A 26,982-nucleotide genomic window follows, 5' to 3' on the forward strand; every position below is an offset into this window, starting at 1 on the left:
TCATTAGAAATAAAGAGGATAATGTATGTAAAGCTCATGGCTCACACCATGACACTAAAGGCTTAATAAATGGTTACTATTACTACTGCTGCCACAGTAGAGCTTATGATAGATTTGGGATCAACTTCTTGCCCCTTCTCTTTTCTCTGATTGGTAAAATCTTTCTCTAATGTATATTTAATTTATAGGGAACTTCTGAACTACTCTTGCATTAACTTTTTTAAAAAGGGGCAAGCTGTCAGTGTTGAAGACCACCTCCATTAAACCCAGAGCGATCGTGACCACCTCCCACCCATGTTTCCTTGTTGATACAGCCCTGAGTCTCACTTTCCAGCAGCTTTGCTCTTTTCCCAGTCTGGCACTGATTCCTCTCCAGCAATGATTAACTAAATGCTCAAACAGGGGAGAAGGAAACAGTCTAGTTGAGATATGTAAATGTTTACTGGAAGAAAACAAAATGTTTTGGGGATATATGGAAACCAAGAAAAATTCTATGGCTAAAGGTAGAAACATATATTTAGGGACAAAAGATCAATATATAACTAACCACATTTCAAATAAGAAAATGCAAGTTGGTTTGGAACAAGCACAGCAAGAGGGAGAAAATGTGAAGGAAATGAAAATAATTGGAGTAGATTCTGGCTTCTGGTCCTACTATTCTTAAACTAACCTCTAACATTTTATTAATGAATTCATTCTTGCCAATTCAAATGATCTTTTGTTAGTCTTTCTCACATCTCTAGATTTATGGTTTATGTCTCCAGACTGTCTACCTGGCTTCATTCTACCCTGGAGCATTTCCACTGATGTCCTGACATCATTTTCAAACACTTTACCAAATAAATCTGATCATCTTTTCCATCAATCCTCCTTTTCCAAACTTCTCCTAAGCTCTTGAGAGCCATCATCATTTCAAATCTTAGGCTTAAAGCCATCTTTTGTCCCTACTTTTCCATGGCACTCGATCTAATCAACTACAATTTTCCTAGTTCATCTTTGATCCACATCCTTCTTTCTATTCCGATTCTATCACTCTGCACCATGCCTGGATTAGTTCCCTATGTTCTTTCACTTGGGCGCTCCTATATGCTATATGCTATGCACCTAATAGTTCTAAAGGGGCATAGGACCTGGATTTACGACTTGGTTCATCCACTCACCAGCAATGTACTCTCTGTTCTCTATCTCTGTATCACCAGTTTCCTTGGTCCCCTAACACAGTCACCAAGTCATGTTGAACCTACTTTCAAAATCTTCACTCTGTTCTCTGCTGGGACAGTGTCTCTCTAATTCAGACCATTATCAACTCATTGAAGCAGTCTCTGAACTGTTCTCAATACATCCTACTATTTTTTTAAGGAAACCTTTCATTTTAGGATAGTTTCAGATTTATAGAAATATTGAAAAAATAGTACAGAGTCTGTGTATACCCCTCATCTAGTTTTCCGTATTGTTACATTATCTTGGTAGCTTTGTCAAAACTAAGGAACTGACACTGGAACATTTCTATTAACTGAACTTCAGACTTTATTCAGATTTTACTACTTTTTCTACTGCTGTCCTTTTCTTGTCCCAGGATCTCATCCAGGATACAATATCACATTTAATAGTCATGATTCCTTAGTCTCCTCTGATCTGAGACAGTTCCTCAGTTATCCCTTGTTAATCCCCTTGCCTATTCCTGCCCAAGTTTTGTGAAGTACTAGCCATGTATTTTTAGACTGTCTTTCAATTTGGGTTTGTTTGTGTTTTTCTCATTGTCAGACTGGGTTTGTAGATTTTGGGAAAAACACCACAGAGATGATGCGATACCCTTTCTCGGCATACATCTTGGGTACATGCAATTAACATGACTTGCCACTGATGATGTTAAACTTGGTCACCTTGTTCAGGTAGTGTTGGCCAATTTCCTCAACTACAAAGTTACCTTTTCCCTCTTTTCATAGTTTATTATTTGGAACAAAATCATTAAGTGTGGCCTACATCAGGGAGAAAAGAAGTTAAGTTCAATCTTCTTGAAGAGGGAGAATCTATATAAATTATTTTGAATTCCTCTATACGGAATATTTGTCTCTTCTCCCTTATTTGTTTGTTCATGTATCCAATAATTATCAGTATTTTCAGGGAGGGAGAAATTTCCCCCTCTACCCATCTTGAGTTCTTTTGGCTGAACCAGTAATAAAATTGACACAGACAGATTAACAGAAGAAAAAGAAACAAATTTTAATTTGTGTACACGAAGTTCATAGAATTGGAACCTAAGAGGTGGCCAAAGTAGGAAGCTTTTATACTCTTTAGACAAAGAAACAATAAATTTATGAGTAATTGACAGGACAAAGAAACTTCGGTTTTGGGTGCACAATTAATGAAGAATCTAAACAGAGTTTGGACTTGGGGTAGCAAAGTAAAGAAGTAACAAGGTTTGTTTTTACAGGCATCTTGGCCCCAGTTCTCTGCCTCTGGCGATAAGGGTGTCCTTCTACCTCCAGATGCAGGGAGTGCACTTTTCACATGAGATTTATTTCCTGCTTTCAGGGAGACAGAGAGGAGGGTTAGAGTGTCCTTCCTGCATTGGCCATTTCTTAAGTCACCTTAATTCAAAATAATCAATATGATGACTTGCCCTGAACCCCAACAGTCTAGATAGTGATATAAGTAAGTACAAAGCCTCATGAATATTTATTTTATATTTTTAAAATAATCTAATACTAGGCTGTTTATTTTGTTGGTCAAATCATTCCAGCTTTGCCATTGGGAGTGATTTCTACTCGGCTCCTGTAGCCCTATGGCATGCTCTTTTTTTTTTCTTTTTTTTTTTTTTTTTTTTGAGCATTTCCTTAATTTCAGTCACTACAGGATGCTTGAAACTAATCTTGCATTTTCTCTGCCTCAGCCCTAGAATCAGCCATTTTTCTCCTGCCTCTTTTTTAATCCTCTAATCTGTTCTTCGCTTGGAAGCAGAATGATAATGTAACTCCCTTAATTCAAACTTTTCGTTGACTCCTTTTTTACAATTATGATAAAATAAAAATTCCTTGACATGGCATAATCGATCCTTTATGATTTGTCCCCTTTTTATGAACCAATTCGCCCACATCTCAGTTTAGATTTCACTTCTTCTGGGAAGACATTTTTCACCAATGCCCCACTCCCCAAACATGGGTTTAGAAAACCTTTCTGTGTGTTTCCTTAGTGCGCTGACTTCATGGTAGTAGGCTGTGAATAAACTGTGTTGAATGAATAATATCGTAATCTTTACTATGGCAACTAACCACAGTGTCCTCATTTGAAAAATGGGCATGGTGGCTTCTTACAGATTTTTAGTTTGAATGTAATGAAGTAGGTTTGTGAAAATTCTATGTGAATTTTAATCAACTGACAGATATAAATTATGCTAGAAAATAGAGTTGAGGAATGAAATAATGAACTCCCATGAACCCTCTCCCCCCAAACACTCCCCTCCTCTTGACAATACAGATTCTAAGGCAAGAAGTTTACTTGGCAGGAAGCAGGAGGAAAGGAACTGGATATGTAAGACCAAAAAAAAAGAAAAGTGATGCATTATTGGCCTGATTACTGTTGTGGGCAATTGGGGCTCAATCCCCACTGGATGGTCTCTGAGGACATGTATAAAATTGGAAGCCAGAGTATTTATCTATGGAATTCTGGCTCCCATTGCTTAGGGTTGGCTCCAGGAGGTGAACTTCCCTGCATTTGCTTTTAAGCTCCTTAGCGGAGGGAAAAGATTCTGAGGCAGAAATATTGAGAGGCACAACAGAGTTCTAAGGTGAGACACTGTCAGTGTGCACAAAACTGGTCATCGCAGCTGTTCATAATGAAATCAAAGGTGGGCTGAGAGGTTGTGTTGGAAAGCATAAAAATCACTTGCTATGAAAGCATATTCATGGGTCCTCAGTGTGGATAAAGTCATATAAGACTTGGACACATGACACAGAGAATGATGTGTTAAAAGAAAATGAAGAACTGTGTTGAATAATAGTTCTTAGCTTGTATGAATGGTCAGAACAGTGTAGAAATTAATACTTGCCAGAGTTTTTCTTGGAAACATCATTAAAAGAGTTCTTGAGATGAGCCTTGAAAGATACTTAAGATTCGGATTAACAGAGAAAGGAGGAAACATCACTTCAATCTTATTAAGACTCCCTGGGATACGAACATTTGAGTACATTGGTTGACAAAATATGACAGATATTGCACCTACCCTTTTTCAAACTTTTATTACTAATGCCTTGAATTATCAGGCTCCTGTTACACAAGGAAACTTGATTACCAGCTTCTTTTACTGTTGTGAAAATTGCACATCAGCATTCAGAGTGTGATGTGGGTAGATAGAAACTGTGGAGAAGTCCTTAACCTTATATGAGAGCCTTTTTGTTGGGGAGGAAAGAAATTTTCCTCTCCCCGTCTAAGTTCTTTTGTCTGGTCTGAGAATGAAATTGACATGCTACAGATTGAAAGGAGAAAATAGAACAAAATTTAATAATGTGTAGGGGAGCAAAATTTGCCACCCCAAACTGTGTCTCTTTGACCTGAGGATTAATTTAGGCTGATTATTTTTAAGGCTCAAAAGACTCAGGAATACTATTTGACCTTCCCCTGAACTGCCTAAAGAAGGTAGATGGAGGATCTGTTCCAGGAAGGGAGCTATAACATAGATATCTGTAGTAGGAACTATGTGTGTAAAGACAGAGGAACCTAGCAAAGTCTCTGTTAAAATTTCTTTGTGTCCCTTTGTCTCTGTAGGGCCCAGCAAATATTTGTTTACCCAACATTTGCTTTTCCATCATTTGAGCATCTACTGAGTATGGAGAGAATGTGAAAATGAATGAGACATACCTTTACCCAAGTTTTGCTGCCTAAATGAAACATATACAAGAGTAAGGAGTAAAGGAGTAAAACAAAATCCTAGAGACCAGACTGGAATGGATGTTGCCTGGATGCCTGGTCAAAAGTTTGTACTTTACTTTAAAGGGGATTTATTGAAGGTATTTAAGTGGGAGAGTGTTGACTGAAATAAAAATGCACAGCATGAGAACTGTGAGTTTCAGTTTTATTCAGGGATCTTACTGAGAAATATAGCCTGGGAGACAGCTTCTCAGATAGCTCTGAGGAACTGTTCTAAAGAGGTCAGGGAGGAGCTAGGATATATAGGAGTTTTTGCTGAAAAAAAAATGTAGTTGAGCATTAAAAGATTACTGCTAATCATTAAAACAGACATCTCGAGTTAATAATTTTAGTGCTTTTCTATGTATGGTAAGATGCAAGAGTCTGAGGTCATTGAACTTCTTTCTTAGATATGCATCTTTACTATCTAGGGGCCCCTCTAGCCAAAGCACCGTATGCTTCCTGTTTTTTCCAACTGGAATTCCCCTCAGAGTGCAATGTTTCTAGGCAACTGCAATGGGTTGTGACTTTGTCACAGGAGATGATGAGGACCATCTTTGTTCCCTTTGTTTGGAGCTTGCTCTCTTTTGGTCATAAATTTGACCAAGGTTTGGGAGGCATTTTGTGACTGATTTGTCCCACAGTACTATTGAAGGCTCATTCCTAGTTCAGGTAAGGATTTTGTTGATAGGCCATTCATGTGCTATATCTAGATTAGGCTCTGTTAATAACCTATAAATTCTCTGGATCATATGTCTTACTTGTCTACCATGATCCAGGACATGTTTTCCCTTGTTGCTTCTTCCTGTAACTAGAGTTACACTATACAATTAATTTTTTTTTCTTTTTCTTTGTGGCCATACCACACGGCATGTGGGATCTTAGTTCCCTGACCAGGGATCAAACCCGAGCCCCCTGCAGTGGAAGCGCAGAGTCCTAACCACTGGACTGCCCAGGGAAGTCCCGTATACAATTAATTTTATGTAGAGCTATATATGTGATCAATTGCCTCAAGATGTTTAGCCAACATTAATTTTATCAGAGACTTGGTTACACATGCAAAAAACAACAATTTTATAAAATAGATAGGATATGAGTAATATAGCTAATAACACTAATAAGGTCATAAGTAGGGATTTAAGCTACGAGCTTCTGGAATTAAACTCTTTAGAAGATGACCAATATTAGGAAGTGGATCACTTAAGGCAGAAATCTGATTTTTCATGTGTGTCATTAAATGTTTTATATTAGAGGATTCATCTGGTATAAAAACACAGCATTCAGTTTGAATTATGGTGCAGGGGTCTCCTTGAGATGCCGGAAGGATATTGAGGGCTCTGTGATTTTTTAACACCACTTTTCTCATCAAAGTGACCTCAGAATTCAGTAGGCTGATAGCCTGATCACTATTGTTTTAAGGCCTGTTGGGTGAATTTTGTTAAGGCTTCGATGTGGGCAATTACATCTTCCAATTTTACTGAAGGCACAAAAATAGGTGCTAAATGGTCATACCAATGGAATACAGATCTCTTGGTCCATCAGGCTGGTACTAATGGTAAATTTGCTGGAGTCATATCTAAATTGCTATGCATGTGGCCTTGAGACCAAGGGAATCCTAGGGTACATCTTCCTTTTCATCCTGGAGGAAGCCAAGACCACAAATTGATGCTGAAAACCATTGAGTTCCATTAGGTGTGACCTCATATATTCCCGGTTGCCTGACCCAGTCTGTTCCATACCAATCTCTCTCTTTACGGGAAATGATATGTTGGCATTTTTCATAAGGCACCCAACCTAATTTTCTAGCATTATTAGGCTGATAATCTTCGTATGATTTAATTGTTCCCAACACGGGGGAGCCTTAAACTTAACTGACCATAGCTTCGTGTTAGCCATATAGATCCATCCCATAACTGAGGGTGGGTCCCTCCTAATAACTGATTAGCTATATTCTTTGACTGAAAGTTAGCTTGTTGTTCTGATTGAACTTGAGTAACTTAAAAGAAAATTATTATTTATGGCCATGGTCGGAGCAAGTATGATTGATTGGCCAAATGAGGGGATCTATTTAGCAATATCAATAGCTGCCTTAACAGAACTACAACTTCTTTCTTCTAAAATAAATTTTATAAAGATCATCCAATCAGAGCCTTAGAGAGAAGAAATCCACCAAGGTAAATCAGAAGTACTGGATGTAGGTAATTTACTACAAACCTCACAATTGGATTGATTTCTAAAATTTTCATAGGATTGAACCCATGATAGAAAAACATTTGATTCATATGCAAAAGTCCAAGAAATCAAGAAAACACTCTGAATAGTCATACAGGTCATGTCTGGCATCTTGGGATAGCCATCTACTGCTAATGTCATCTTCTTCTCATCCTGATATGGGTGTCATTTCTCCCCTGTTTGAGCGTTGTTTTAAGATGAGTTCAAGATCAGCAGTCCTCTCTATAGACCAATCCAGTGCAGGAGTCCTTTTTAAGTGAAAAATATGAATCCATGAGTTAATTCCCTTCAGTTTTGTTGCTCATGAGCTAGTTAAGAGTACCTGATAAAGGGTCCTTTTAACTAGTTGGAAGACAGTCCTTTAAGTGATGCTTTTTCCAGTGCACATAATCTCCTGGTTGCAGGTCACAGAGCATCTGATCTTCATCCAAAGATAGATTAAAGTGATAAGCTTCAGGAACAAGCTTAGAATGTCCTTTTAATAATTCAATTAAACTTTACAATAATGCAACATAGTAACAAGGAGCCATCTAGGAAGTGAGACTTAGGCTAAATACAAAGACAATTAAAACTAGAACTTAATATCCACTGAAACACAATTTTCTCTTTAAATTTACCTCATTACCTTCATTTCTACCAAATATGGTCAACTTGAGACTTAATTTGTTTGCAAAATAATTCTGGCTTTTAATAAACTTTGTCTGATTATTTACATAAGTGTAATTGATCATATGGGCTCTTTTACTTTTTTGTTTGTTTTGTTTTTGTTTGTTTTTTGTTTTGTTTTGTTTTGGCGGAGTCTTAACCACTGGACTGCCAGGGAAGTCCTGACATAGGCCCTTTTAAATTGGCTTTGCTGGAACTTTTCATAAGGAATCTCAGATTGAACTTTTAAAAGATCTCTCAAGACCTGGAGAGCCATGCCAAGGACTTGTCTTCAGATTTCACCTACAATCTCTACAGATTTGTGTTGGCTCCTCTCTTCTCGAGGTTCTCAAAATATTTTGAGGTTCCTGTACCTGTCAGAAAGTGACCTTTTTTATTTACCTCGTAAGGTTTCTGGGAACCCTGTAAGCAAGGTACCAGGTTGTTTTTCCAAGGAGCTTTATGGCTCCATAAAGTTCACCTTAGTTATTTAAAGCTGTCTGGTCTTAACCTGATTCTATGCACATTCTCAAATATGACATTCCAGTCAAAGCCATGGTAATATGACCAGTGTTTCCAATTATGTCCTATTATAGGAAAAACAGATTCTCATTAAACTTATGCAAATAATTATATTGTCTTGAAAATAAGAATCTTATTGAGTGTCTAGATTGCAGAGGGATCAGTTAGAGAGAAAAGATAACTGTTTCAATTCTGCTCACAGAGGTGTAACTTACCAAATTGCTGTAACCCATAATTAGCTGAAGGGGAAAGGTTTCCTTGTATCTGGAAAACAAAGATTAAAGCCAGTAGTATTTCAGGAAAAAAGTCATAAAAATTATCATTCAGCCCTATGTAACTAATTCTTTTTGATCTTGACTTCTGTTAGTAGTTTTATGAAGCCATCCGGTTTTCCATTAGAATTCTTTAATTTATTACCCAGTTCAGGGGTATGATCTGAAAGTTATCAGAAACCTGTGCTTGTCAAGAAGTCCTTTCTATGATTCTTCTTGAAGATGAAGAATTTTTGCAAAAGCATCATAGTAAAACAATGTGTCTATAAATGACAAAAGACTCAAAAAGTCACAGTTAAAGGCCTGATTACAATGTAATTGTCAAAGAAATTTGGTTATTTTTGTGACATACAATATTAAAATATTAACTAGAATTATGACTGATAACATTATACCATGACACATTCAATTATTAGAAATTCCATATAATTTCTAGAACATTTATATTGTTGACATTTACTCATACAATATAACCTAAGAAGTTTTATCACCACTCATTTGACAATAATTTCCATGTAATTTACCATACTAAATAAGCCTAATTAGTTTAATGTCTCTCTGATATGTTCCAGGGGCTCTCTGAATCATGTCAAAGTTAGCTAGAGGTCAAAAGAACTTCATTTAGAATTTGACTTAAGGAAATTTATCAAAGATACCAAAAGGTTTTAAAACACTTGATCAAATAAGATCATAGGTCACTGTGAAACGATACTTATTCATTTAGCTTAGTGACAATAAAAGACTTCAAAGGCAAATACAGAGCCGTTGCAACAGATTACTTAAACGGTAAAGAAATTTTATAGTCTGTTATCAAAAGCAGATCACTAATACAACATTGTAAATCAACTATACTTCAATAAAAAGGGAAAAAAAATCAGATAAAGAGTCCAAGAAAACTTTGTCCTCTTAACAGGGAGAAAAACCAGTTCTAACTTTGTACCACCTTACTGTTAATATTAAAATTCATTCCAATCTTAGCCAGTTCTGATCACATATAAAACTCCTTTCTCAGGGTTTCTTTTCCACAAAACTTCTACAGATTTTCTCTTCACCTTCAGATTCCATCCTTTTCTCTTTTTCTCTTTTTTTAACTTCTTTTTAGGACAAAATCACCTACTTTTCCCTTAACAAAATGCACTTCCATTCCTTATACCTTCTTTCTTTTGCATGCAATGATGTTTTCCCTATTAATTTTTACTAGTTTTAATTTCATATTTTAATTAGAATACTTAACCTTTAAAAACCTAATTTCTAGTAGAAACTAAGAAATAAGAAATTATAAACTGTGCTTTACATTAGCATTCTGTAGAATGACAATCTTATAAATGCTATTTATAATTTCTAAAACTGTGCTTTCTTACAGAAAATGTCTCAATGTGGCACCAAACATATTTATTAATAGTCCTAAAAATTTTTAGTTTTTCTGTAAAAGGAAGCCTATGTTCAGTAATGTTTCAGTATCTTATTTTATTTGGGAATAATAATAATTCAATCACCTTCCATCATTTCTATCTACATTGTCACAAATGGCAGGATTTCCTTCTTTCTCATGGCTGAATAATATCTATCTATTATTTATCCATGGGTAATATCCATTCATTTATTATTGATGGATACTTAGGTTGTTTCCACGTCTTGGCTATTGTGAATGACATGGCAATGAACATGGGGGTATAGATATCTCTTCAAGATTCTAGTTTTCATTTCCTTGGATATATATCCAGAAGTGGGATTGCTGATCATATGGTGGTTCTGTTTTTAAATTTTTGAAAAACCTCCATACTGTTTTCCATAGTGGCTGCACCAATTTACATTCTCATCAGCAGTTCACCAGGCTTCCCTTATTTCCACATCCTTGCCAACACTTGCTATCTCTTGTCCTTTTGATCATAGCCATTCTAACAGGTGTGAGGTCATATCTCATTGTGGTTTTGTTTGCATTTCCCTGATGATTATTAATGTTGAACACCTTTTCATGCACATGTCGGCCATTTGGATGTCTTCTTTGGAAAAATGTCTATTCAGATCCTTTGCCCATTTTTAAATTGGATTTTTAGTTTTTTTGCTATTGAGTTGAAAAAAAAATGTCTTGAGAAATTTTGACCCGGAAAAAAGACTTAACGGTAACATAAACTTCAAGAGGTTAAGGACTGCATCACTTTCCCTCCTGTTGTACTCCCCTAATGCCAAGTACAGCATCTGATAGGGTAGTAGGTAAAATTTCTTTTCTGAATGAATTGAGTAAATAAGTAATAATTTAAAACATATAAGAATGATATGAAGGGGTATAAGATATATCTGAAGGGTTATTGAGTAAAATAGGAAACCATTTTCCTTTGTGGCACCAGAAGGTAGAAGTAGGAACAATAAGTAAAAGAAGACAGATTATTAGGCACATATTTTAAAGTACTTGTCAATAGTCAGTACTGTCCAAATATGTAATGAACTGCCTGAGTTATTTGGGAGGGCATGGGTGGCCACAGGACAGAAGTAATTTTACAGAGGGATGGGACATTGAATTAAGGTCTTAAGGTTCTTTCCAACAGGATACCTCCCCTTAAGCTGATGGAAACATGCAGAGAAAGAGATGTACCTAGAAATGTAAAAAAAATTTTTTTGGCATTTAAAAAATATTTGATTTTATATTGCAGTATAGTTGATGTACAATGTTGGGTTAGTTTCAGGTGTACAGCAAAGTGACTTATTTATACATAAACATTTATCTACTCTTTTCCAGATTCTTTTCCTATATAGGTTATTATAGAGTATTGAGTAGAGTTCCCTGTGCTATACAGTAGGTCCTTGTTGAAATGTAAAATTTGAAAGGTTTTGGAGTTTCTTTATATGTATTCAACTTCCATTCTCATTTGGCTTCTCCCCTAAATTTGGGCTTTATCAGAGTTGAGGGGAGAATGGTCCTCAGGCACTGGTGGTCTCTGAAGCTGGTAAAGTACCTGATTCAGATATTATCAAAATTAAATCATCACATATAGTGAGTTTAGGAAAATGTCTACCTCTGCAGGTATGTGGTTACTAGGTAGAAGGACTGAAAAGGCAGCTTGCATTACTGGTAATTCTTTAGTTTAGAAGCCAAAAGTAATTCTTCTTCAGTCAATAATAATGGCAAAACCAAAAATAATGGCAAAACCAAAAATAATAATGGCAAAACCAAAAATAATATATAAAACCAGTAGCAATAAAAATCTATGATAAATAATAAAAATAAATAATGAAAAGAACTCATGTGTACCAAGAACTGTGCCATATTCCATAGAACTCATTTGATGCTACAAAACACATTAGGGACTATTATTATCCCCATTTAACGGATAAGAAAACTAAGGTTATGTGGGTTATGAATCCTACTTGCCACACTTGAGGCCACACTGTTAGAAGTGGTAGTTAGAAGCAGATCCTAATAAATACACAGTCACATTATTACACACACTAGAAGCCATCTTCTACACCTACATGCTCCATTAAAACTGGTGGAAATGAAATATTTGTGTGTGTCTCTGGAAAGTAGGTTATGCCTTAAACACGTGAGCAAGTTGTTCCTTTTTTATATTAGAAAGGATTAAGGAGGAAATCGTTAAAGAACAGTATGTTGACTCTTAGGTTGGAATTTGAGCACTCAAGGAAGTCCCTTGGTGAAACCCTACATTGTCCACACAGTTCAGGTTACAGACTGTGGCCAATTAAGAGTCTTAAAATCCCATAAGTCATGTGCTGAACTTTACATTAAGAATTTAACAAACACTGACTGCTAATACAATGTTTACCAAAGGAAATATTTTTTTCTAAAGTTGACAGGAAAGATCCAATATTTGAAAACATTTTAAAAAACAGTTTTTAATTTTAAACTGTAAAGCATGCTCATGATAAAATTTGGTAAAAGAAAAGCTGTATAAAAAGGAAATTTTGTTGTTAGAAAAGACCTCCTTTCTAAGCCCTCATGGATCACATAACTTCTATGTATTTGTTCTGACTCAGGCTTTTGGAGATGCATGGTCTAAGCCCTCTATCTTTTCCTTATGATAGCCCATCATGTAACTGAAGGCAACGACACACTATCCCACATCCTTGCCAGGCTGGATCTTCTTTTCTACAGTCTAAATGTGGTAATAATGAAAATGTGTTGAATTGAGGATTTGGGCTTTAAAGGAACAGGGACCCACTCAAGAGAAAATGTCATTCATTACAAGGGATTCAAAGTGGTGCTAGAAAGCCATCAGAAGCTGCGATTGCTTTAGGGATCAGCTCCTCTTTCCCCTCTTGTGGGTCACAGGGTTGCCATCTTTTAAGGCAACCCTGCTTCCTCTCTGCTCTACTCTTTCTCTCTGACAGTAACTTCTCTATATCTTTTATCTTTCTTAAAGTTTCTGCTTCCTTATAATTTCACCTTGCCATGACCTGTCTTGACTCAAAGCAGTTGTTAGGTTTCAGCTTCTATCACCTACTACTTCATTTTCTTGGATTAACACTTTCATGTTTCTAAGATGAAAATTCTTACCTAGCTCAGTGTGTGTGTGTGTATGTGTGTGTGTGTACTAGGTCATACCATAGTTCCTAGTTCTCAGGCCAGCCTGTAGCTTGTCCGCTCTGGAGCTACTGCTTGGTCCCGGGGTAAATCCATTAGAGCCTCTGGATTGGGATCTTGTGATAACCCTCATGGTCATTGAGTAAATAGGCACTATGGGAGAGGCAGCTTCCTTCCATCAGCACAGCAGGCATCCCTAGGCTCAGCCTATCCAGCGGAATCATAACCCCCTACGTTTCCTTAAAGATATTTAAGTACAAAATGTTCTCAAATACACATGACTCAGTAATACTCACCAAGACTGTGAGGCTCTACTTTTCCAATTTTAAAGAATAAAAGCAGCTAAAATGGAGTATTGGGCCCAAAGCCAGTGCTGTTAACAAGAGTTGTCTAGCACTGTGGTCTATTTGATCTTAAGACAAGCGTTCTTTCTTCTATATCAGAGGTTCTCAAACTTTGACACACATCAGAATCACTTGGAGGGCTTATGAAACCACACGTTGTTGGGCTGCAGGCAGAGTTTCTGATACAATCAGTGGGTTTAAGAGCGAGCCAGAGAATTTGGTGACAAGTTTCTAGAGAAATCCTCGATGTTGATCTGAGGATTATACTTTCAGAATCACCGTCGTATGTAAGTGGCTTCACCTGCGTCTCTCACTGATAAGCAATTGTAAGATGCAATTTTTTTGGTTGCCCAGTGAGCTGGTGACAGGAGAGCATAATTCTACTTATCTTCTTCGTAGTTATTTGAGACCTCATAACTTTTTGTCTTCCCTGGAAGAGAGGGTGGGAATAGACCCAGTCGTTTATAAGGCTGGGTCAGGGCCATGGGTACCTCCCTGAATCTCATTTTGATTTACCAATCTGATCAAACACCTACATCTGTGTAGGTCACACAGATTTGAGGAGAGTCATAGACCACTGGAAAAACAGCTGCATGATGAGCCCCGAGTTTTGCTCATTGGGTAGCAGGAAGAGACTTAGAATGAGGTGCAGATGTTCTGGATTCCAATCCCGACTACCAGTTTATGGTATGACATTAGGACCATTCGAATAAACCGAAACCTGTTTACTTCTCTGCATAATAGAGATATTAAGACTTGCCAAGTTCCTATACTTTGTGGATATTACATGAAATATATATATTTATTTCAAATATACATATTTTATAGTTTACAAAAAGAACTTTGTAAACTGTAAAACCAAATCCATAATAATGATTATGATGATGGAGATGATAGTGTTGGCCTTTGAACACTCCTACTCTGCTCTGTAAATAGAGGTGTTGAAGACAAGTTAGAGTGAAAAAGGAAATGCAGAATTCACACCCATTAGGAGTGCTATTAAAAAAAAAAGAAAGAAGATAACAAGTATTGGCCAGGATGTGGAAAGATTGGTTCCCCTGCTCATTACTGGTAGGAATGTAAAATGGTGCAGACTCTGTGGAAAACAGTATAAAGTCTCCTCAAAAAAATTAAACATAGAATTACTACATGATACAGCAATTCTACTTCTGAGTAATACTCAAAAGAACTGAAAGTGGGGACTCACAGATATTGGTACACCTAATACAATATTTGTATTGTGAATCATAACAACATTATTCACAATAGCAAAAAGATGAAAAGAACCTAAATTTCCATTGAAAAATGAACGAATAAGCAAAAGGTAGTATATATATTCAACAGAGTATTATTTGGCCTTAAAAAGGAAGGAAAATTTTTTTTTTAACATCTTTATTGGAGTATAATTGCTTTACAATGGTGTGCTAGTTTCTGCTGTATAACAAAGTGAATCAGCTGTACATATACATATATCCGCATATCTCCTCCCTCTTGCCTCTCCCTCCCAACCTCCCTATCCCACCCCTCTAGGTGGACACAAAGCACCGAGCTGATCTCCCTTGGAAATTCTGATACATGCTAAAACATGGATGAGCCTTGATGGCATTATGCTAAGTGAAATAAACCAGTCACAAAAGGATAAGTATTGTATGATTCCATTTACATGAACCTAGAGTAGTCAGATTCATGGAGACAGAAAGTAGAATGGTGGCTGCCAGGGGCTGGGGGGAGGAAGGAAATGGGGAATTACTGTACGGGTACAAGTTTTAATTTGGGATGATTAAAAAGTTCTGAAGATGGATGGTGATGATGGTTGCCCAGCAGTGTATGTACTTAATGCCACTGAACTGTAGAGTTAAAAATGGTTAAAACAGTAAATTTTATGTTATGTATATATTGCCACAAGGAAATTCAAGGAGTTGGTGAATTCTGAGCAACTGTGAGAGTTTAGGGAATAACCTGGTTACTCTTGTTGAATTAGGAAAAGTTTATTCTTGAAATGCTATAGGCATGTCAGCCTTGCTGTCTAGGGCTTATGAAATGGCAAGTCTCATTTGGGAAGATTTGGGCGGGACAGCTGATCTTAGAGGATTTTGCTAGAAGAAAAGCTGATAGGAACTTAGAAATTAGCAGTTGCCACCAGCAGTTACCTGTCACAAGGCATCTATGGCTCTTGGCCGTCTGCCTTCTCAGACACTACTCACTCTTTTGAGAGACCTCCAGTCTTCTTGATCCCAAAGGAAAAGCTCAGAAGGAGTGTTGGGTCAGGGGAGGCAGGTACCATTGTACATATGTAGAATGTTAGAGCTGGAAGGAGGCTTGGGATCATGAAACACAGCACCCCTCATTTAAAATCCTCTGCTCAGAAAGTATGCCTTGCCAAAGGTTACACAGCTACTGTTAAGCAGAGCAGGGATTAGAGGCCATATGCCCTGTCTCTTAAGTTCTTTCCATGGCATCAGGCTGCCTCATGAGTGCACAATACCTCAATTATCCAGTTCTTGACTCAGAGGCGCACTAAGATAGAAATTATCAACATTTTTCCTACTGTGTTGTCTATTCTGATGCCTTTTTTCTAACCATCACCACAGGTGCACCCCACCCCACTGCAGACCACATTGCAGCTAGAGTAAATTTCCCAAAACATGGTTCTTATCATACCATTTACATCTAAAAACTTTTTATGTCTCCTTATGGACTCTAGGAAAACTGTGTGAACTTCTCAATAAGACATTCAAAATTCAAAATCTGGCACTTAATAATTAAACTCCAATGTATGCTCACACTGGAAATATATACAACTGAAAAAAGGATAATGACGAAACTGCATGTTTAGAAAAAAGCTCTAGGTTATATTGGAAGTAGAGGGAAAAAGAGATGCATGCCATCATTTGGGTATGAAAGAGAGGGAATAAAATAACTTATTTATATTTTCTCTTATTTACATAAATAAATGCTCAAAGGATAAATAAGACATGTTTTCGTATCATTCAAACCATGTGTATGTGATAATTTTGAAAAAATAAAATAAAATCTGGTCCTTGACTAGTACTCATTCTCTCTTATCATTCTCTACCAAAACCTTGAACTCCTACAATTTTAGAATTTTCAGTGTTTCTAACAATCTCAAATCTCTCATGAAGTTGACTTCCATTCCAGTGCGTATCTTCTACCCCACTGTTTTTTAACCTATTAAGTTCCTATGGCATTTTTTATATCTTGCTTAGATACACCTCTTTTGTGAAGCCTTTCTTGCCTCCGCAGATGGAATTTAGTCCTCTCTTCCCTGGGTCCTTCAGCCCTTTGGTATGTCCACTATCATTCTCCCTCTGCATTCAAGAAATCAAACATCTACATACCAGACAGGAAGTTACTGAAGGCAAGGACCCCCACCTCCAGCCCCTGCCACAGTGCTTGCCATGGTGCACAGTGTCACGGCTCATAGCACTGGCTTTATCTGATGACTCTTTTGCAAAAGATATTTGTTATTAAGCATGTATTTGTCACCATTAAAATTCTGTTTCCTAAAATTCATTGAAATACACATGGCCTTTCAATGCTGGTTATCTCTTTTAATATTTTAATTTTTCAACCTTTGTTGAAAAAATATTTAGGGAGGGTGGGAGGGAGACTCAAGAGGGAGGAGATAAATGGGGATATATGTTTATGTATAGCTGATTCACTTTGTTATACAGCAGAAACTAACACACTATTGTAAAGCAACTATACTCCAATAAAGATGTTTAAAAAATTAACTAGCCTTTGTTCTTATTTACTATACAGAGTTGTATGAGTTTATTTTTCTCTTTCTTTGATGATGAAACACTAGCCTGTTGTTTAGAACCAGGACCAGGGTGAGGGGAGTGAGGTCATCATCAAATCATCAAGTGCAAAGTTTGATCTTGTCTTCATTTAAAATTTTATATTTTGTTCATCATGGACATTTTTGCATTAATTTTTTTTTAAAAAATTTTTATTTATTTATTTATTTATGGCTGTGTTGGGTCTTCGTTTCTGTGTGAGGGCTTTCTCTAGTTGCGGCAAGTGGGGGCCACTCTTCATCGCGGTGCGTGGGCCTCTCATTATCGCGGCCTCTCTTGTTGCGGAGCACAGGCTCCAGACGCGCAGGCTCAGTAATTGTGGCTCACGGGCCTAGTTGCTCCGCGGCATGTGGGATCTTCCCAGACCAGGGCTCGAACCCGTGTCCCCTGCATTGGCAGGCAGATTCTCAACCACTGCGCCACCAGGGAAGCCCTGCATTAATTTTGATTTGTAAAAAAATTATTGCATCAGGGTATTATTTATCTTGAAGCTGAATTTTTCAGTGTTCCCCTAAATTTTGCACCTGAGGTGAGTATCTTACTAGTTTCACCCTAGTACCAACACTGCTAGTGCTGTGATTACCAAATACCATTATTTTAGTTGTTCAGGGGTTTCTGGCACAAATCTGACTGAATGTAGGGTCCCATTAGTACTTGAGTTTCTGATGGTATTTTCATGGAAGCTTATTGAGATAGTGTAGCTGGAATTTTCTCTGCCTTACTTGTTTCTTCCTGTCATACCATCTGCCCTCACCCACTTCTATGTTCCTAGGTTTTGTCCATTCCTCTAGGTCTGGCCTAAATTCCCACTCTCCATGAAGACTTTCTCAGACATTTCCAGTGTTCCTCATCTTCCCACCCCGGGGCCACTTATGCTAATTCTCATCCCAGCACTCAGGATTTAGTTCTATCTCTGCAACTTTGAATTACAAATATTCAAAATGTTTATCTAGATTGTAACTTGTGTTTGAATTATGCTCAAGATTGACTATGCAATTGGTTATCATTGATTTCCTTGAAAGCAATTTTCTGTGGGAAAACCTATAAGCATAATTTTGCTTTTCTCTCTTTTGTAGGAACATCATTCCAAGCTCCACCTCCTTTTTAGTTGTTATTAGTGGTGCTGCCTGTAGCAGATCTCCTATTGTCCTCTGAGAAATGTCCTTTTTTGCTCTGATCAAGAGCTCTGGTATTCTCTTCTGGTTTTTTCTTAGCAATAAATTAACTCTGAATTGGGTATAAACTGGGAACAGCTGTCATGATTTGCTGGTTAGTTCATTTAATTTTGACCAGGAACTCATCTCCTTAGTCTCTGAAATCATGTATCATGAAATCATGCAAATCTTTATCCTTTAAGATTTTATAATTCCTGGCATAGGCTCTAACCTTGGGATTATTATTCATCCATGTGCATCATCCCTGACACGACAATGTTCTCATTGAAATGGCAAATATTTTCCATCTTACCTCCTGCCTGCCTCTTAAGGAATTAGGTCCTCTTTTTAGTATTTGATCTATTTTTTCCCCTCTAGGTCTTTCCTCTGTATGGGTTTAACCAAAGAAAAAATGAACATCTGAACCACTTAGCACTTAAGGAGAGGATTTATTATTTATAACCCAAAGGGAATTTGTTACATCATGTATATCGTAAGTGTTAAGCAGGGAAGGGCTCTTGTTTTCTTTTGGCCTTGGTGGACTATTAGGTGCTCCCAAAATCATGCCCGATGAAGACATAGAAACGTGGGATGAAGCAGCTGTTGTAAAGGCCATAAACCAGGCGAGGGGGCTTATGAGTAAGGCCACCTGGTACAGGTCCCCTCTGTTCTCTTGGGAGGAGGCAAAGTCCAGCCACAGGGACACTTGCAAGGATAACCCGCAGAGGAAGAGGGCAATCACTATGACGGCAAGGACCCAGAAGGGTCGGCTGGACCTGGTCATCTGGCTTTGTCTTAATTCAAGGCCGCAAGGATGAGCAGCAGATGATTACGGCCAGGGGGAGAATGAAGCCAAGGACAAAATGGCCAGAGATCAGCATTTGGTACTGCGGAATGATGATCTCCCTCCACAGCTGGTAACGCCCCTGAATTTCATTCCACGGGTCATATTGGTTGAAGTAATAGGTGACCCCTTCTACCAGAACTGTTTTCTTGAAGACCAAGTAGGGGACACAGAAGGAGACTGCCAAAAGTCAACCTCCCAAAGCCCCCAAACTGCTTTAGCTGTTATGAGGTGGTTTGGGGGACCAGGTTGGCCAGAAGATCACAACACAATAGTCCATAGAGATGAGGATCAGAAGGAAGACACTGGCTGGAAAGTTAAGGATAGACATGGTGCTATTTAGCTTACAGAGCATCAGCCAGAGGGCTAGTGGTAGTGCAGAGCCACACGGCGAACTGGAGACGCAGCGAGAGGATGATGGTGAGGTCAGCCACGGTCAGGTTGAGGTGGTACTGTGTTGACTGTGCAGGTCATGTAGAAACCAGCCACCCAGATGACAAGGCCATTGCCATACAAGCCTAGGAGGAAAGTCACTGAGTAGGCTATCATTGGAAAAGATGGCAAGAGCAGACTTGACTATTAATGCCTCCAGGTTTTTGCTTATGCTGTTCTTGCTGCCTAGAATGACTCCCCCACACCCTTTTCTATTGGTGAATTCTTGCACACTCATATTCTAGTGGACTGAGTTGCTTCTTCCTCTGATTGTTCATAGTACGTGGTATATGCTTAATTTCAGCAATAATGCCTATGTATAAAATCATTGTCTCAGTATATGTCTTAGAAATCACATCTTATTTTACTTTTACCATCTAATATCTTAGGCAAAAGATTTAATCTCTCTGAGTGTTATATTCCTCCTCTTTAACATGGATAAATAGTATTCATACCTTATAGCATTGTTGCTAAGCTCTAAAGGGATAATCCTGTGAAATACTTGGAAATATATGTGATACATCAAAAATACTTGATGATGTTGGTTATTATTATTTTTGTTGATGTTATTTTTGTTGTCCTTATTATTTTTCATTTGGTTTATACTAGCCATTCCCTAAGCATTTGAAGAAAGCAACTTGAGGACATGTAATAGGGTTTGTCTGTCTAAAATCCTAGAATTCTTTTAGGGTAAGAGCCCAGGATAAGAACATTTTTTACTTATCAGGAACTTGAAGTTTGGTGGCTATTTGTCCAGATAATTGAAACTTTTAGGAAATGTAACCTTATCCTTGATGGAATTTCTGTCTAATATTTTTAAACAAATAGTTTTTAAAAGACCAATAAAAGAGTGCATAAGCATAGTCGAGTTTGATATTATTTATAACAGTAATAGCTCATGTTTATGGAATACGAGGTAGAGGGCACCTTTAACCTCTCTGTTGTCCTGTACTTTGGTGTCAGAAGCATGCAATAACAGCACATGAAATAGAGACTAAGGAAACAATAGAAAAGATCAAAGAAACTAAAAGTTATTTCTTTGAAAAGATAAACGAAATTGATAAACCTTTAGCCAGACTCATCAAGAAAAAAAGGGGGAGGGCCCAAATCAATAAAATCAGAAATGAAAAAAGAGAAGTCACAACTGACACCACAGAAATACAAAAGACCGTAAGAGACTATTATAGGAGACTACTATATGCCAATAAAATGGACAACCTAGAAAAAATGGACAAATTATTAGAAAGGTACAATCTCCCAAGACTGAACCAGGAATAAATAGAAAACATGAATAGACCAATTGCAAGTTCTGAAATTCAATCTGTGATTTAAAAACTCCCAACAAACAAAAGTCCAGGACCAGATGGCTTCACAGGTGAATTCTACCAAACATTTAGAAAAGAGTTAACACCTATCCTTCTGAAATATTCCAAAAAATGCAGAGGAAAGAACACTTCTGAACTCATTCTATGAGGCCACCATCACCCTGATACCAAAACCAGACAAAGATACCACAGAACAAGAAAATTACAGGCCAATGTTACTGATGAACATAGATGCAAAAATACTCAACAAAACAGTAGCAAACCAAACCCAACAATATATTAAATGGATCAAACACCATGATCAAGTGGGATTTATCCCAGAGATGCAAGGATTCTTCAATATCTGCAAATCAATCATGTGATATACCACATTAACAAACAAGAATAAAAGCCATATGATCATCTCAATAGATGCAGAAAAAGCGTTTGATAAAATTAAACACCAATTTATGATAAACACTCTCCAGAAAGTGGGCATAGAGGGAACAAAGTTCAACATAACAAAGGCTATACATGACAAAGCCACAACTGACATCACACTCAACAGTCAAAAGCTGAAAGCATTTCCTCTAAGATCGGGAACAAGACAAGGATGCCCACTCTTGCCACTTTTATTCAACATAGTATTGGAAGTTCTAGCCACAGCAATCAAAGAAGAAAAAGAAATAAAAGGGATCTAAATTGGAAAAAAAGTAAAACTGTCACTTTGCAGATGAGATGATAATATACATAGAAAATCCTAAAGGTGCTACCAGAAAAGTACTAGAACTAATCAATGAATTTGGTCAAGTTGCAGGATACAAAATTAATACACAAAAATCTGTTGCATTTCTACATACTAACAATGAAAGATTAGAAAGAGAAATTAAGGAAACAATCCCATTTACCATTGCATGAAAAAGGAATAAAGTACCTAGGAATAAACCGATGTAAGGAGACAAAAGACTTGTTCTCCAAAAACAATAAGATGCTGATGAAAGAAATTGAAGATGACACAAACAGATGGAAAGATATACATGTTCTTGGATAGGAAGAATCAATATTGTTAAAATGACTATACTACCCAAGGCAATCTACAGATTCAATGCAATCCCTATCAAATTACCAATGGTGTTTTTCACAGAACTAGAACAAAGAGTTTTAAAATTTGTACTCCTGCTTTCTTTTGATAAGTGTTAGCATGGGATACCCCCCACCCCCCACCATTTACTTTAAATCTATAAGTGTCTTTATATTTAAAGAGGTTTGGTTTTTTTTTGTAAACAACATATAATTAGGTCATGTTTTTTGCTCTACTATGAAAATTTATGTCTTTTAATTGGTGCATTTAGGCCACTGATATTCAAAGTGATAATTGATATTGTTGGATTAATATCTACCATGTTCATTACGATTTTTTATTTATTTCTATTTGGTCTTCCACTGTTTTTCTGCCTTTTGGGGTTTTAATTGAGCATTTTATATGATTCTATTTTCTCTCATTTCTTAGCATATTAGTTATATTTCTTTTTTTTTTTTAACTTTTTTTAGTGACTGCCCTAGAGATTGCAGTATACATTTATGACTAATCTAAGTCCACTTTTACATAGCATCATACCACTTCATGGGTAGTGTAAATAACTTATAATAACAAAGTAATCCTAATTCCTCCCTCCTATGTCTTGTATCATTGCTGTCATTCATTTCACTTTCATATATATGCATAAATATGTAAGAATACATAAATATATATATACATAACATATATAAGCAAATACATTGTTGCCATTATTATTTTTGACAAACCGTTGTTTGTTAGATAATTAAGAATAAGAACAATAAAATTTTAATTTTACCTTTATCTATTCCTTTTCTGATGCTCTTCCTTACTTTATGTAGATCCAGGTTTCTGACCTATATTATTTTCTTTCCCTCTAAAGGACTCTTTAAAAAACATTTGTTACAAGGCATGTCTACTGGCCACAAATTCTCTCAATTTTTATTTGTCTGAGAAAGTCTTTATGAAGGGTAAAAGTCACTCATGAAGGATAATTTCACAGAGTATAGAATCCTAGGTTGATGGGTTTTTTCTCTCAACACTTTAAATGTTTTGGTCGACTCTTCTCACTTATGTGGTTTCTGAGAAGTCAGATGTAATTCTGTCTTTGTTCTTCTCTAAGTAAGGTTTTTTTTTTTTTCCCCTCTGGCTTCTTTCAGAATTTTTTCTTTGTCTTTAGTTTTCTGTAATTTGAAAATGATATGCCTGGGTATCGTTTTTTGGCATTCACCCTGATTGGTGTTCTCTGAGGTTTCCGGATCTGTGGTTTGGTGTCTGACAATAATTTGGGGACATTCTCAGTCATTATTGTTTCGAGTATCTCTTCTGTTCCTTTCTCTTTCTTCTCTTTCTGGGATTCCCATTACATGTATGTTACACCTTTTGTAGTTGTCCTAGAGTCCTTGGATATTCTGTGTTGTTGTTTTCAGTCTTTGTTCTCTTTGATGTTCAGTTTTCAAGGATGGTATTGATATAACCATTAGCTCAAAGACTCTTTCCTCAGTTAAGTGCAGTCTACTACTAAGACCATCAAAGGCATTCTTCTGTCTGTGACAGTGTTTGTTCATTTTCATCTCTAGCATTTCTTTTTGGTTCTTTCTTAGGATTTCGATCTCTCTGCTTACATTGCCCATCTGTTCTTGCATGCTGTCTACTTTATCCATTAGCAAGAGTATATTAATCATATTTGTTTTAAATTCCTAGTCTCATAATTCCAACATCCCTGCCGTGTTGAATTCTGATACTTGCTCTCTCTGTCTCTTCAAATTGTGTTTTTTGCTTTTTGGCCTGCCTTGTAATTTTTTTTTTTTTTTTCTTACAGCTGGATATGATGTACTGGGTAAAAGGAACTGCTGTAAACAGGCCTTTAGTAATGTGGTGGTGAGGTTTTGGGGGAGGGAAAGTAACATTTTGTCCTATGATCAGGTCTCAGTCTTAGTGAGCCTGTGCCTCTGGATTGTGAACTTCATGCGTGTTTCTCAGTTTTTTTCTCCCTGCTAAGGAGGGACAGGGCTAGAGTGGGCTGGAGTTGGGTGTTTCCCTTCCCCAGATCAGTTAGGCTCCGATGATACTCCAGCTGGTTAGGTTCTGGTTAACTAGTTTTCCCTGATGGCAGGCCTTGTTAAGAACAAAGTGCTCTGGTATATTTCAAATTGATTCCTTTTCCTCCTTCCTCTGCCAGAAGCCCAAGAGATTTTTCTCTGATATTTACTCTGGGAATCTTGTTGAGCTCTTGGAGATAGATCTCATAATATTGTGCCCCTCCCCACCCATGACTGAGTCCCTCTGGAGTTTTTAACTCCCAGAGTTGTCCATGCTGAGCTTCCAGCATTTCGTCAATTATAGTTCAGGTTTTCCTACCCCAGCACTAGATCCCCAGGTGGTTTCCACTCATGAGTCTGCTTCGCTAAGCCGTGACTCCTTGTAATCACCTGGCTTTCTCTCCAGTCTTGGGGCAGTTTACCTGGTGTCCTCATGGGTGTTACGGATCCAAGATGAGTTGTTGATTTTTTTAGTCTTTTGAGATTTTTACTTGTTGTTAGAACAGAGCAGTGACTTTGACGCTCCTTATATGTGGAACCAGAAAACAGCTCTAGCCTTTCTAAATGCTTTCTACTATTATTGATGACAATATCTTGGAAGTCCTGGATTTGGCACCCATAGACTAGGGAATGCAGAGAGGATTGAATATTAATGCAGCCTGTGTTCACCAGAATGCCTTCTTATTTATCCAGGTTCTGGAATGACAGAAAGATCCTGAAGGTGTCCCCCTACACTGCTAAATATTTAGGGGTGCTGTAAAAATCTCTGAGGATTAGAGGCTCTCAGGGCTTCCAGGGACATTAGTCACTTTGCTTACTCTGCCATCACTCTGCACACCTTCCCCCTCTCCCCAACCGTAGACACCCACACATATCCCCCAAATCCACTATAATATAGTTTCCAAACCTTCTGCTACAGTTGAGACAGTGTTTCTTTTAGCTTATCATTTGAGAAATAAAACAAGAAGCAAAAACAATAATTCCCCCACCCTCCTTTTTAAATTTGCAATTCATTACTGCTCTGTAGCACAAGCCCTGACATAAAGGAGGTATTCACTAACCCATTGTCTGTTGTTTTGCTTTGCTTTGTTTTGTAGCAAACTGTAACACAATCTCTGAACTGGCCACAAGGGGGCACTTGTGAACTGTTTTGAAAATTGATTTGTGTTCAACATCCAATTTCACAAACCCTCACAGTTTCCCATGGTTTGGACTTACTCCTCCTTGGAAGAAATAAAATGTACATTTGTGGAGCTTCTAGAGCAGGGAGGCATATCAGACATAATCTAATTCAGCTTCTCAACCTGAAAGCCCCAGATGGCAGGACCTGTGATAGTGTTACTCTTTTAAATATTGGTGAGGCACTGTGAGTTATTTTAAATATTTTTAAAAAAGAAATATTTTAAGCATTTAAATTGGTGTTGGGCACCAAGTAGTTTTCCTTTTGACTTTAAATTATTATAACTTTACTGGGGCTTCCCTGGCAATCCAGTGGTTAAGACTATGTGCTTCCAATGCAGGGTGTGTGGGTTCGATCCCTGGTCAGGGAACTAAGATCCCACATGCCACGTGGTGTGGCAAAAAAAAAAAAAAAAAAAAAAAAAGAATTATTATAACTTTACTCATTTGATAGTCAAAACCTTAAAAAATTTGAGACCCATAGGGAAAAATATTTGTGCATCAGCATTCACTGAGTTGGAGACTTCTGCTTGTGATAGAGTCTGAGAAATGGTGGTGAGGAAGCTTCACTAATTTTAAAGTGGTTTATTGCAATCTTGAGCACTTTCTTCTTGAATTAAGCTTCAGGTTAAGGAAGCTGTTGGAATCTATGATCATAGACTTGGAAAGGGTAATAAAGAGGATATAATCTATCCTTTTATCTATTATAAGAACCTTTTCTACAGTAAATGTGACATTAGCTAACCTCTATTTTGGGGTTTCAATACTGATTCACTAAACTGTACATTCCTGTAGTTTCTAATCGCATTTCAAAAGAACTCTCAAATTCTATTTTACATCCAAGTCTATTCTTCCTTCATCGTGACAGGTCCCCAAGTATTTGAACAATATTTTAAGGTCTCCTTGATTCGTCTTATCTCCTGGCTGATGTTCCCACATTCATTAACTGTCTCTCATATGATCTTTCAAAAGCCTGGACACCCTCTTAATATGGGTTTGTTGTGGATTAAATATGGATACGTGTTCTTTGCAATTCTTCCTACCAAGAAGTAGAGTGTGTTTCCTCTCTGCTCAGATCTGGACTGGTCCTATGGCTTGATTGGAATAACAGAATGTAATGTAAAAGATGCTGTGTATCTTCTGAGGCTAATCATTAGAACATCTACAGTTTTAATTTTCATGTCTTTCAATATGAACTCATGGACCACAAAGGCCTCTTGCAGACAGCTTGCTGCTGAGCTCCTGGCCAAAGCCAACTACAAATGCCAGTGTTTTGTATATCAGGACATCCCAGTGCACTAGTAAACAGAACGCTGCAGAAGAATGCAGTCATTTCAAAGAATTATGAAAATAATGAACTGCGGTTGTTTTAAGCCACTAAGTTTTGGAATAATTTGTTATGCAGCTTTAAATAACTAATAGGTCCAGGTTGCAAATGGCTTCAAAGTATTAGACTCAGATCTAAATATGTTGACTGTGACTAATAACCAGTAACGAAATAAAGTTTTTTTCTTCTTTGATTTTGATACCCCAGTTTTACAGTTCTGGTAGATTTTTATAGCTGTATTTTCAGAGCCTGTGGAGTTTGAAATGATTTCTGAGATCAGAACACTTTTTGCTCATATTGATGTTAAAAAAAAAAAGATCATTGAAATTAGTTCTGTCTTATTTCTCAGTTCCCTCTTTTGC

The sequence above is a fragment of the Balaenoptera ricei genome, chromosome 3 (genome assembly GCF_028023285.1).
Source record: "Balaenoptera ricei isolate mBalRic1 chromosome 3, mBalRic1.hap2, whole genome shotgun sequence".
Classification (NCBI taxonomy): Eukaryota; Metazoa; Chordata; class Mammalia; order Artiodactyla; family Balaenopteridae; genus Balaenoptera; species Balaenoptera ricei.